This window comes from Mobula birostris, chromosome 7, assembly GCF_030028105.1.
Source record: "Mobula birostris isolate sMobBir1 chromosome 7, sMobBir1.hap1, whole genome shotgun sequence".
Taxonomy (NCBI): domain Eukaryota; kingdom Metazoa; phylum Chordata; class Chondrichthyes; order Myliobatiformes; family Myliobatidae; genus Mobula; species Mobula birostris.
Genome location: NC_092376.1, coordinates 47,399,529 through 47,412,264, shown reverse-complemented (window position 1 = coordinate 47,412,264; position 12,736 = coordinate 47,399,529).

Here is a 12,736-nt window from a genome sequence, read left to right as displayed (position 1 = left end):
AGGATTATACTAACCTGCAGTATTTGGAAGACGATCAAAGACATGTGCTGCAGTACAGTAGGTCCCTTCATCTAAAAATCTGCTCATCTGCAGTTTGAGATACACACAAATCATTTTGGGAGATGATTAACATCTTCATAAATTATAAACTTAAATCTAATGAGATGAGTGAATATCTTGCTACTCGTTGTGCTGGATGTTTATAAGAACACTAAGCACAACATTTCATGCTTTATATAATACACCCTGTAAAAAGGCAGGCTAGGATCATCCTGATGCAGACATTAGGACTGTGCACAGTGTTTGAACCAGCAGAAAACCAGGAGTAACTTGTTCCGTGTATTGAGGACATTTTCATCTAAACTACAATATGGGCTAGCAGATCCAGTGACAACAATGGTTCTTCGTGGATTAAAACTTGTTGTCATATGTATCTTTCACATCCATTATATCGATGTTTTAAAACCTTTTAAAACCACCTATAGCCACAAGTAGCTGTCAAATAGTGAAGGGTTTATAAGTCATTTAATTTCTATAATTTGGGCTATTTTCCCTTCAGTCAACCACCTCTTAATTCTCAAGTCTCAAGATAGATTATGATTTTAGAATTAAAAGGCCTCTGAGGCTCCTCACTTAAATGCCAGACAAACTGGTGCAAAGCAAGACATTTATAGAGGTGAAGAGATCCGTAATACCAGAGTTGTGAAGGAACAGAATTCATTGACTAAAGAACAGCCTGCCAACAGTCATTTCAGGTTTTCTAGCAAACATTTCCAAAAACTTTTGTGTGAACTTGTCTGTGCGAAGAACCTTGTTCATTCCTGTTCAGGTGTACTTTGTTGGAGCAGTCAAAAGTTTCATTCTTAGTTTTAACCCAGAGCAGGGAAAATTTCTATGGTTTGAAATAAACACAAGATTCTGAAGATGCTGGAAATCCAAAAGCAACACACACAAAATGCTGGAGGAACTGAATGAACAGTTGACGTTTCTGGCTGAGACCTTTTATCAGGACTGGAAAGGAAAAGGAAAGAAGCGGAATAAGGGGATGGGGAATGAGAAGGAGTACAAACTAGAAGGTGATAGATAGGTGAAGCCTGTGGGGGTGGGGGGGGGGTAGAGATGAAGTAAGTAGCTGGAAGGTGATTGGCAGAAAAGGTAAAGGGCTGGAGAAGATGGAATCCAATACAAGGGGAGAGTGGACCATAGTAAAAAGGGAAGGAGGAGAGGCACCAAGGGAGGTGATAAGGTGAGGAGAAGAGGCAAGAGGACCACAGTGGGGAATTGAAGAGGGAAGGCAAAGGAGGAAAAATTACTGGAAGTTAGAGAAATCAATATTCATGCCATCAGGTTGGAGGCTAACACAGACAGAATACAAGGTGTTGTTCCTCCTATTTGACAGTAACCTCATCATGGCAGTAGAGGAGGCCATGTTGGAATGGGAATGGGGGTGGGAATTAATATGGTTGGCCTCCAGAAAATCATGCTTTTTGCAGATGGAGTGATAATGCTCGATAAAATGATCTCCCAGTCTACAACGGGTCTCACTAATGTAGAGAAGTCCACATCAGGAGCACCAGAGACAGTAGATAACCCCAACAGATTTGCAGATGAAGTGTAGCCTCACCCAGAAAGACTGTTTGAGGTTCTGATTGGAGGTGAGGGAGGTGGTGAATGGGCAGGTGTAGCATTTCTTCAACATGCAGGGATAAGTGCCAGGAGGGAAATTGGTGGAGAGGGATGAGTGGACAAGGGAATTACGGAGGAAGTGATCCCTGTGGAAAGCAGTATGTGGGGGTGGGGGTTGTTGGGGCAAGGTAAAGATGTGTTTGAAGGTAGGAATCTATTGAAGATGGTGGAAGTTGCAGAGAATAATATGCTGGATGTGGAGGTTCATGGGTAGTAGGTGAAGACAAGGTAGGTGATGCAGCAGAAACAGGGAACCGAAAAAAAGGAATAGCATTTTTACAGGAGACAGGGAGGCTAAAAGTATAGTCAAGATATCTATGGGAATTAGGTTTATAAAAGATATGTGTAGACAGTTTGTCTCCAGAGATGGAGACAAAGAGATTGGGGGGGGGGGGGGGGAAGGGATGTCAGAAATAGACGAAGTAAATTTAAGGACAGGGTGGAAGTTGAAGGTAAAGTTGATGAATTTGAAAAACTCAGCATGGATGCACGAAGCAGCACCAATGCAGTCATCAACTAGTGCAGGAAGAGTTGATCATGTAAGGCATCGTAGATCTAAGTGGGAAGGACTGAACCAAAGGGAGAGAATGGAAACAAGGTATGAGGATACGAGTTCAGTGGGGCAAGAACAGGCACAGACAATGGACAGTCAGTTTTTAAAATCTTGGGTAAGGAGGTAGAAACAAGCAGTGCAGGGTAAGGGAATTGTGAGGTTGGTGGCAGTGGATTTTTTTAAAAAAGTTAAAGTCTGTCCCAAGCCTTGTGTCCCATCAGGCTGGTTTCCATGGCGTGAAGCAATTGAGAGTACGAGACTCCTCCCCCCACCCCCGGATAGGACACCAGTCTATCACGAGGTTAACCCCCAGCATTTGCTGGTACCCATTTTCAGCTGAGTGGACTGGAGCAATGTGTGGTTAAGTGGCTTGCTCAAAGTGCCTTGGCCAAGACTCAAACCCACGACCTTCAGATCGTGAGCCCAACGCCCTAACCACTTGGCCACATGCCACACGATGGCAGTGGAAGGGAGATCTCCAAAGTTGATGATTGTGCAGGAGGCAATGGCCTGATAGTCCTGTTCAAGAGGTAGGTAAGAGGAGGTGTCTGAGAGTTGCCACCTGGCCTGAGAGGTCTCGTTTCCACAGCAGAACCAAGATACACTTTGCAAAGGCAGGAAGTACCGATGAGGGGTCTAGCATGATTGAGATCAGTGCAGCATCTTCAGATAGCATATTTCATCTGCTATACCAGCAACCTCCTGCACTGCTTAATAACTCACACCCAATGACTCAATTATTATCAATATCAATCAAACAGGACCCATCACAAACATACATGCCCTCTACCTTGTCCAGTTAGGACTTACACTAACATCAAACCCCATCTCAGTTTGAACACAGTACCAGCTCTTCAAAGCATTATCCAAAGATAAGCAAAAAACTCACTAAGACATTTACTTCTCTCCATAGGACAGAGTGGGGCGTAAGTGGCAAAGGCTAACCAGCTGATCAAATAAATAAATATATCTGCTACCGTACCAGTGATAATCATAATTACATAAAATTCCCAAACCCGTGACAGTAGAGATTAAAATGCTGCCTTTATTTAACACATTAAATGTCACATTAACATTTAAGCAATGAAATGCATTGTTTGTGTCAACAACCAGAGTCCAGAGTGTACTGGGAGCAGGCCACAAGTGTTGCCATGCTTCTAGCACCAACATAGAACCACAATTACTAAACCTTACTAAACTGCAATTCTTAGGCAAGAGGGAGGAAACTGGAGTAGCCAGAAGAAACCCACAGCCATGGGGAGAACATAAACTCTGTACAGACCGTGGCAGGTGCTGGTGCTGTGAAGTATTATGTTAGTTGTTACATTACCTGTCGTTAGACTCGAAGGATTGAAGACAGGCAAGATGGAGTCCGTATCCCCAGTCCATCCAACAGCATCTTTTAATTTCCAAATTACAAACGACATATGCACGCACCTCCCAGCACCTCTCTTCTCATTATTACTCTTTGTCACACCTTCCTCCTATCAGATAGCCAAGAATGGCCACCTGGCCCAGAAGCGAGAGAAAAAAGTGGCGAGAATGAGATGAAATGCAAAGTTCTTTGTCAAAGTACATACGAATATGTTACTACCTTGAGATTAATTTTGCTGCAGGCATTTACAGAGAGAAGAAAAAGTCAAATACAGATTGGAGTTGATAAAAAGCTACGCAATACATAAACAAAGACTAACAATCAATGTGAAAAGACAAAGGACAGACAGTCCGTTCTTGTGATACACCTGTGCTAATAGTGAGTGTGGAGGAGACGTTGTTGCCAATCTGTACTTACTGGAGAGTGAAGAAAGATAAAGGCATTCTCAGTTAATTTAACACTCCAAGCCACAAGCTCACTTGCTGATTCTACAAATTATTTAGCTGATGGCTTAACAAAGACACCCAAACAATGCCATTGCACAAATTCCCAGACTGACCTTGTAGAAAATCAGAGCAGCTGGCCAGCTTGTCCTCTTTAGGAGTTCTGAGGTATTCCACTACAGTAGCAGCAATGGCTGCATTGAGTACATATTGACTTCTCTTTCCAGTGGTGACAGCATTTGTAACCTCACTGCTGCCACACTAGAGTGGCTTTGCACTTGATAGGAAACAGTTAATTGAATGGAAATTTGTAATTGTGTTTATTTGCAGCTGAACCTGGAGTTGCTCAAGATACAGACAGACAGAGATGAGTTATCTAATCGGCAGGTGCAAACAGAAACCCTGAATAAACAGTGGAGGGAGTGCATCACCTCACAAACTACAAACCTACCTGTCTCATGAGGCATGTTCTGCCCTCCACCTGTCTGCAAATGCTCACATACGATAGTAACATTACGAAGCACACTCCAGTGTACATACCACTCTACAGTGGTCCTCTAGTGTGTGCTAGTAACTAAGCTGTTGCTTCAGGACATATTAAATGCCATGCAGTGACAGCGTTTCTGTTTGATATGCATGAGCTGAACAGACTTTGCAGGAAGTGGTGGATACAGCCCAATGCATCACAGTCTCCACCACTGAGCACATTTGTAAGGAGCCCTGTCACAGGAAAGCAACATCAAGGGCCTCCCCCATCCAGGCCACATTCTTTTCTTCGCTACTACCATCGGGCAGGAGGTACAGGAGCCTTAGGTCCCCCACCACCAAGTTCAGGAATAACAACCATGAGACTCCTGAACCAGCATGGATAAATTCACTCACCTCAACTCTGTACTGGTTCCACAACATACAGACTGACTTTCAAGGACCCTACAACTCGTTCTCAGTATTGGTTTTTATTTGCACAAGTAGTCATTTGCTGATTGGTTTATCAGTCTTTGTTTATGTATAGTTTGTTCTATTGTATCTCTTTATTTTCCTGTAAATACATGCAAGAAATGAATCTCAAGGTGGTATATGATGACTTTGTTACAAATTTACTTTGACTTTGAAAAGCCTTGAGATCAGGAGAGGCCCCTCGTCACCCCTCATATGTTGATACTGCACATTAAGAAATTACTTCTGCCACCAGTATGCCAGCTATTTCTCCCTTATGTGCCAATAACTACTGGTGCATTACTGCTTGAAGTGGAGAAGGAACATTCAGGATGGTACTGGGTGTATAGAAAAGCCCCTGCATATACAGTAGGAGAACAACATCTCACCAATTAACCATACACCTGCCTTGTTAGGCACTTCCTGCCTCCTCTGTGAAGGGAGTTAAGGTTCCTGCATTGGCCTCATTAGCCAACTTCGAACCCACAAAAACTGGAGTGGAAGAAAGTCACACTTTATCCCGAAAGACTGCAAAGGAAGGATGGAAGCTGGGTCACAAGTCAGCTGTACATCGAGGAAGTGAAATTCTTGTTCATTATGGTACATTTCAGAATTGAAAGTAATGTGTGTCTAATCAGTGGTCTCCAGCACCACAGGGAAGCTTGTATTCCTGAAAAAGTGTGGGAGGAGAGAAGTATGTTAATTTTTTTAATTAATCATCATAAACTTTGGGAATTTTATTTTAAAATACTGAGAATGGCCCTTCTGTATAAACTCTTGTCAAATCTTCAGTTGTGGCTCAAAAATTACAGCACTCAACATTCTCCTTTGTAGTCATTTTCATGGGGACGGCTTGCTTCTACTTCTTTTAAATGTGAGATGGTTGTTGGTAAGAGGGTGAAAGGCAACTAGAGATTAGGCTCAGCCACACCGATTTAAACGCACACATTCTGTCCATGACCATTTGCACAAATAAAAGCATAGATCCACCCCCCCCCACACACACACACACACACACACAAATTCTCCTCAACTTCCCTCCCTTCTTCACTTCCTCTGCAGCAAAAGTGGGTGATCCAATGCTGGTGGCAACAACCAAGGTGAATCATATAGTTGCAGTTACGGTAACTAAACCAGCCCCATGGAGAAGATGGGAATTGAGGGTTGCTGATCAAGTTACATGGGGGAATACTGGAGGACGTGTGAGTGAAGTCTGGGACTGGGTGTCTTGTGCCTTCCATGTAATTCAGTGTAAAAATAGACTAGAATCCAGCCATAGCATTAGAATTGAGCTAAAGGCTCTGTTATGATATCTGAAAATGATAACGTATCCACGCGTAGGCTCTCATATGCATGAACATACTTGTCTCTAAACAGTTAGCAACTTCAGCTTTGTTCCAGAACAAAGCTGAAGCAGAACAAGAACTATTTTATTGTGAGACTATGCTGTTTTATCAGTTCAAAGAAGATTTTTTGGCAAGATGCTATTCATAGGATTCATAGATGTTATACACAGGTCATTTTGTGGATTTCTTCAAAGGGCATCAAAGCAGCTTAACTAAATTAGTCTGTTCCAGTCTATTGGCACGTACAGTATATAATTTTCAAAAGATATCTAACATTTAAGAAGTACAAATGGGTGACCAGTAGAAAGTGAAACAAATTGTAAATGCTGGATATGCACAAAGGCTATTCTATCTGAAGAGGCAAACAAAGGCTTTGACATTTCACATGCACAGCAAATGTTTTCATCGAACTAATTCTCTTCCTTATGACCCCACTCTGGGTTAGTTTGTCTGCTGTGCCTTTTCTGACTTCACAAAAGTAGACATTTATTTCTACCACTAGACGGCGCTACAAAGAGCTCATAATTGTAGAACCAGTAGTCATATTTACACAAAATAAACCTAATCACAATCTAAACCTCATCACAAATGAGAGAAAAATCAGCAGATGCTGGAAATCCAAAGTGACACACACAAAACGCTGGAAGAACTCAGGTCAAGCAGCATTTATAGAAATGAATAAACAGTCAATGTTTTGGGCTGAAACCATTCTTCAGGACTGGAAAGGAAGGGGAAAGACAACAGAGTGAAAGGGTGGAGGGGGGAGAAGCACTTGCTAGGTGATAGGTGAAGCCAGCTGGGTAGGAAAGGTAAAGGGCTGGAGAGGAAGAAATCTGATAGGAAAGGAGAGTGGACCATAGCAGAAAGGAAAGGAGGAAGAGATCCAGTGGGGAGGTGATAGGCAGGTGAGAAGAGGTAGAGGCAAGAGTGGGGAAGGTGGGGGGGAGGGAATTTTTTTTTAAACCAGAAGTTGAAATTGATATTCATACCATCAGGTTGGAAGCTACCCAAATTGAACACAAGGTGTTGCTCCTCCACCCTGAGGGAGACCTCATCACGGCACCAGAGAAGGCCTTGGACCGACGTGTCGGAATGGGAATTAAAATATTTGGCCACCAGGAAGTTCTACTTTTGGCAGCTGGAGCAGAAGTGCTGGACAAAGTGGCCCCCCCCCGATTTGTGACTTCTCACCCGTGTAGAGGAAGTCACATTGGGAACACCAGACACAATAGGTGACACCAGCAGACACACTGGTGAAGTGTCACCTCACCTGGAAGGACTGTTTGAGGCCCTGAATGGAGGGGAGGGAGGAGGTGAATGGACAGGTGCAGCATTTTGGTCGCTCGCAGGTATAAGTGCCAGGAGGGAGGTTGGTGGGGAGGGATAATTGGACAAGGGAACCATGGAGGAGCAGTCCCTGCAGAAAGCCGGGGCGGGGGGGCAAGGATGTGTTTGGTGATATGATCCGTTGGAGATAGCGGAAGTTCTGGAGAACGATGTGTTGGATGCAGAGTAGAAGGGTCATGGATGTAGGTAGGAAGGGCCTGAACCAAAGGGAATAAAATGTAGCTGAGTTCAGTGGGGCAGGAGCAGGTAGAGACAATGGCCTACCTGGATACTCAGGTTGTGGATCTTGGGTAGGAGGTAGGAGCACACTAGAAGAGTCATGGATGTAGGTGGGGTAGGTGATGTACTATAATATGCTGTGTTGTCTTTTCAAACAGATACTCAAACAAAATAAAAACAAAATACTTGGAATGAGGCATATAACACAGCCATGAGTGTGATTGTGTTGTATTTACTGAACAGACCCTCCCCTACCCCACCACCATTCTTATCACAATCAGAAAAAAATTTTCCCCGGGTGATCCAACATTTCACACAGTCGTCTCTGTGGGGAACCAACACTTGAAAAAAAATTCTTACCAAATTTGAGAGATCGTAGAAGTAGATCCTGTCTGATGCACAACATGTTTCAAAGCATGCTTTCACATGCTGAAGAACATCTACTTAGAAGCTGCAGGTTTCTTTTGGAAAGAGGTTATTTTCTTGATGTATGACTTAAGTGTACTGTATAGGGGGAGTAAAAATTTAGATAGAATGTAAAAACTTTTTTCCATTGGGGCAGGGGTTGGAATCAAAGGTATTACCTCTCTGGCATCACCTGGGGTGATATACAAGAATTTCACCACTGAGAAATCAAATGCACTTGCCTTACTAATTACCTCATGGACAAACCACAACAATCATCCTTAGAGAGAGGATCTGTCAAATCAGTAAGAATGATCCAAACCCAGGTACATGGAAGAGGAAAACATGAGCAATACACACAAAATGCTGGAGGAACATTTATGAAAATGAATAAACAGTCAGTCAACAATTCAGGCCAAGACCCTTCATCAGGACTGGAAAGGAAAGGGGAAAGATGCCAGATTAAGGTGGTGGGGTGAGGGGCAAAGGACAAGTTAGAAGGTGATAGGTGGGGGAAAGAGGATGAATTAAGGTGCTGGGAGGTGATTGGTAGAAAAGGCAAAAGGTCTGGAGAAGAAGAAATCTGATAGGAGAGAAGATTGGACAATAAGAGAAAGGGAAGGACAGGCACCAGGGGAGGTGATGGACGGGTTAGGAGAAGAGATAAGAGGCCAGAGTTGGGGAACAGAAGGAGGAAAGGGGTGGGGGTATAAAAAACTACTGGAAGTTGGAGAAATCAGTGTTCATGCCATCAGGTTGGAGGCTACCTAGACAGAACGTGAAGGATTGGTCCTCCAAACTGAGTGGTCTCATCACAGCAGAAGAGGTGGCCATGGACTGACATGTCAGAATGGGAATGAGGATGATGGGGATGCGAGTTGAAATGTTGGCCCACTGGGAAATTCCATTTTCTGCAAATGGTGTTCAACAAATTGGTCCCCTAATCTACGTTGGGTGTCTCCAAGATGGAGTAGGCCGCATTGGGAGTGCCAGATACAGTAGAGGACCCAGACAGATTCGCGGGTGAATTGTTTCATACACCCCCCCCCCACCCCAGAGGGCTGTTTGGAACCCTGAATGGAGGTGATTAGGAAAACATAGACTTACCTAAAAGAGGAGAGACTCTCTCCATTGAAGTTTGACTGCTGGACAATCTCAGCAGCTGCTGAGACAGGAATATGTCTTTTAATTAAAACAGCCACTTGTTTTTGCCCCCTGATTGAGGCTGAAGTACAGAGTGAGTACTCTCAGTGAGCGACTGAGAGAGTGATCCCAAACCTCAATCCATATTGAGTACCTATCACCACCCACCCCATCCTTATGCACAGAGAATCACATTTCATCATGTATACAGTCACATTTGAACTTTTCAGCCATGCTTGGTGCGTTAATTCTGGTGGGGAGCTGGGAGCTGTCTGGTGTGACAAGCTATGATATGAAATGATATGATCTCACTCTGACAAGATGTTTCTCCTTTAGCAACAGAATCCATTAGAAGTACATGCCCTACTAGCAGTACTCACAGTACATTATACCATCTATCCCACCAAACTTTGTTGACCACAGAACTCACAGCTAAATCTAATTTAACTTAATATAGAAACTGGAAAATTTCGCACATCAATAGTGTGAAAACTGTTTCATGAACAAAGAGAAAAGCATCATCTAGCAGCTGTGTGATGAATGATTTATTTTTTTAATGGAGCAGATGCATTTAAAGATAATGCATTATGATGTCTCAAGCAGTCATTCTCCCTTTAAATACTGTACCCCTTTTATTCTTTGGGTTGTTGATGTGTCGTGTTATAAATGTATTTTTGAGCTACTCCAAACCCCATGATGTGTTCCTTTTGTATCTTGGGAACACTCTGATCTATAAAAGTTTGGCATTTACAATTGAAGTACTATTAGGTGGCACAACAACTTTTATAGAATATGCCCATGTTGATGAGTATCAATAGACTTAGGTAGTGGTAACACTGCTTAGGAAAAACATAGGAGCTTGTGGCCACTTCAGCTAAATAGATGTCTGCTCCTCTAAAAGTCATAATCACCAAATATCTAACAAACTCTTAACCAACCATACATCTGAAATATTAACTCGATTTCTATCTTCACAAAGCTATGTGACCCAAGGCTTTATGATGTTTCTGTTTTTATTTCTGATTTCCAGCATCCTTAGTAGTTTGATCTTGTGAAAGTGCAGCTACTAAGGTCTGATATCTGCTTGGTCTGAAATGCTTTGCTGTGTTTCGACTGTTTCATGAGCTCTGGTAGTAGGTCGTACACTTTATAGCTTTTCAGTTAGGAAAGTCCCAGGAGACATCATGGAGCTTGAACTGTGCTGCTGATACTGACAACCTGGTTTATGAAGGAGAAGTGCTGCTTAGACTGAAAGATCTGACAGAAGTAAGGAAACAGTACACTCTTCAAAGTTCAAATTGAATATATTATTTAAATATATCCCAGGGTATTACAGGAAAGATTCTATCATGGATAAAGCAGTGGCTGATTGGCAGGAAGCAAAGTGTGGGAATAAAGGGAGCCTTTTCTGGTTGGCTGCCAGTGATTAGTGGTGTTCCACTGGGACTGATTCTTTTTACATTATATGTCAATGATTTGAATGGTGGAATTGATGGCTTTGTTGCAAAGTTTGCAGACAATATGGAGATAGGTGGAGGGGCAGGTAGTTTTGAGAAAGCAGATAGGCTACAGAAGGACTTAGACAAATTATGAGAATGGGCAAAGAAATGGCAAGTGGAAAAGTGTTGGGAAGTGTATGGCCATGCACTTTGGTAGAAGAGATGAAAGAGTTGACAGTTTTCTTTTGTATTTCTCCATTTAGAAAACAGAGGTGCAAAGGGACTTGGAAGCCCCTGTGCAGGATTCCCTAAAGGTTAATTTGCAGGTTGAATCTGTGGTGAGGAAGGCAAATGCAATATTAGCATTCTTTTCAAGAGGACTGGAATATAAAAGGAAGGATGTAGTGTTGAGACTTTATAAAACTCTGGTGAGGCCTCATTTGGAGTATTGTGAGCAGCTGTGGGCCCCACATCGTAGAAAGGATGTGCTGAAACTGGAGAGGGTTCAAAGGAGATTCACGAAAATGATTCCGAGTTTAAATGGCTTGTCATACGAAGAGCATTCAATGGCTCAGGCCTGTATTCACTAGAATTCAGAAGAATGAAGTGTGACTTAATTGAAATCTGTCAAACAGTGAAAAGCCTTGTTAGAGTGGATTCAGAGAGAATGTTTCCTATGGTAGGAGAGACGAAGACTGGAGGACACAGCCTCAGAATAGAGGGGTGTCATTTTAGAATGGAGTGAGGAGGAGCTTCTTTAGCCAGAGAGTGGTAAATCTGTGGAATTCATTGCTAAATGTGGCTGTGGAGGCCATGTCTTTATGTATATTTAAGGCAGAGGTTGATAGATTCTTGATTAGTTAGGGCATGAAGGGATATGGGGAGAAGGCAGGAGAATGGGGCTGAGAGGAAAATAGCTCAGCCATGATGAAATGGCCGAGCAGACTCGATGGGCTGAATGGTCCTATTCTGCTCCTGTATCTTATTGTTATATAGTCTTCATGATTCATTTTCTTACTGGTACTTCAGCAAAGAAAGAAAATCGAATTTTATGAAAAAACTATACATAAACAGACAAGGACGGGGGGGGCGCATTGAGTGGGGTTTTGTTTTTAATTGGGGAAGGGAAAACTATGAGGCTATAAGGCTAGAACTTGCGGGTGTGAATTGGGATGATGTTTTTGCAGGGAAATGTACTATGGACATGTGGTCGATGTTTAGAGATCTCTTGCAAGATGTAAGGGATAAATTTGTCCTGGTGAGGAAGATAAAGAATGGTAGGGTGAGGGAACCATGGGTGACAAGTGAGGTGGAAAATCTAGTCGGGTGGAAGAAGGCAGCATACATGAGGTTTAGGAAGCAAGAATCAGATGGGTCTATTAAGGAATATAGGGAAGCAAGAAAGGAGCTTAAGAAGGGGCTGAGAAGAGCAAGAAGGGGGCATGAGAAGGCCTTGGCGAGTAGGGTAAAGGAAAACCCCAAGGCATTCTTCAATGATATGAAGAAAAAAAGGATGACAGGAGTGAAGGTAGGACCGATTAGAGATAAAGGTGGGAAGATGTGCCTGGAGGCTGTGGAAGTGAGTGAAGTCCTCAATGAATACTTCTCTTCAGTATTCACCAATGAGAGGGAACTTGATGAGGGTGAGGACAATATGAGTGAGGTAGATGTTCTGGACCATGCTGATATTAAGGAAGAGGAGGTATTGGAGTTGTTAAAATACATTAGGACGGATAAGTCCCCAGGGCCTGACGGAATATTCCCCAGGCTGCTCCACGAGGTGAGGGAAGAGATTGCTGAGCCTCTGGCGAGGATCTTTATGTCCTCGTTGTCCACGAAAATGG